Raw genomic sequence first — 1,787 nt, 5'->3', positions numbered from 1 at the left:
AAATTACTTTTTATTGTTTTGTGTGTGTGTGTACCATCAAATCAGATCTGACTGGTACAGGAGGAGATTCCCCCTCCTTCTCCAGCAGAGCATCTGGTGGACTTGAACCACATACCTCTAGGATTGCAGTGTAACTCTTGCCGTTAGGCCACCAGAGCTCTCTTAATTTTTTTTTTAAGTGAGCTGAGGGGGCACAAAGGAAAATATGCAACAATGAATGAATCAAATCCAACTTTTCCATATACTTTAGTTAAAATCACAATTAAGAAAGGGGGGGGAGAGAATATCATCCAGGAAGAATACAAACCCTATTGCAGAGGGTTGGGTTTTGGTTTTTTGTTGGGTTTGTTGGGTTGTTTTTTGTATTTGTTTGTTTTTTGTTGGTTTTTTTAATGTGCATAGGCATTTGATTTTTAGAAGGTTCTAGTCATCTATTTTACCAAAAGTGTTAATTATGAATATAAGCAAAATGAAGCTACCTATCGGTCCAGTGGTAAAAATCTTTGTTTTCGTTACATTGAGATGCAATCTGTTCTGAAGTTTGCATTACTTGATCTTTTACAACAAGTGCTTCAAGTCCTCCTCAATTTCAACAATCAAGTTTGTGTCATCTGTAATAACACAGGCTATTGATAAGTCTCCCTCCGATCCTGATGCCACACTTCTTTTCATAGAATCCAGCTTCTCAGGTAAATTGCAGTTAGGGAACTGTCCAAATTATTAAGGAGTAATGATGCCAGTTTGAGCACTAAGGTGCGTCTAGTTCAGGCCATGATCTTTCTGATTATTTGCTATGCATCTGAAAACTTGACAATGAATAATGATGGCATGAAAAGAATTGACGGCTTTGAGCTGTGGTGTTGGAGAAGAGCACTGAGCATCTCATGGATGATGAAGAGAACAAACAGATAAGTCTTGGAGAGGGGGCAGCCATTGTTCTTTGGAGGGAATAATGATGAGGCTTCACCCATATACTTTGAGCATGTTGCTAGGAGGTGCTATTCCTTTGAGAAAGACATGATGCTGGGAGGGATGGAGGGTTGACAAAGAAGAGGAAGACCCTCAACCAGATCTATTGACATGGTGGCTGCCACAATGGGCTCTTGTGTGTCAGGAGGTGTGAGGATGTCATAGTATAGAACAAGGGTCAGATCTTTTGTTCATAGTGTCACTATGAGTTGTACTCAACTCAATGGCATTTAACAACAACAACAATCATCTATTTTATTCTCTTAGTTGTGGGTTTTTCATTATGCTTGGAAGTCTGTTTACAGTATAGATTAGGGTTTCTGGAGTTGTACCTTGTTTTTCTCTGATGAATTCTACAGTCTTTGGTCTTACTCCTAAACCTCTGATCCACCTTGAGTTAGTTTTTGTATAAGGTAAGGGATGTAGGACTTGGTTCCGTTTTCTGTAGATAATTTTTAAATTTTTCTAACACCATTAGTTAAATATGCTATTATCTCTCCACTTAACTGATTTCATCTCCTTATCAAAAATAAGTTGACCATAGGTAGATGAGTTGATTTCTGGATTCTCAATTCTATTGCATTGATCTATGTATCTGCTGTTGCACTGGTACAAATCTGTCTTGACCACCATGTCTGTGTGGTAGGATTTGAGATCAGGGAAAGTGATGCCTCTACCTTATTTCTCTTTTTTCAGTAGTGCTTTTATCCAGCATTTCTCACCATTTCAGACAAACTTGGAAATTTCCTTTTCTATCAGTAGCATCAGGATGGATGGCGAAGAGATTGAGATTGTTCACAGCTTCAGTTTGCTCAGCT

This window comes from Elephantulus edwardii, unplaced genomic scaffold (genome assembly GCF_000299155.1).
Source record: "Elephantulus edwardii isolate Elephantulus edwardi_28Jun2011 unplaced genomic scaffold, EleEdw1.0 scaffold00005, whole genome shotgun sequence".
NCBI classification, from domain to species: Eukaryota; Metazoa; Chordata; class Mammalia; order Macroscelidea; family Macroscelididae; genus Elephantulus; species Elephantulus edwardii.
Note: the sequence above shows the minus strand (reverse complement) of the source record.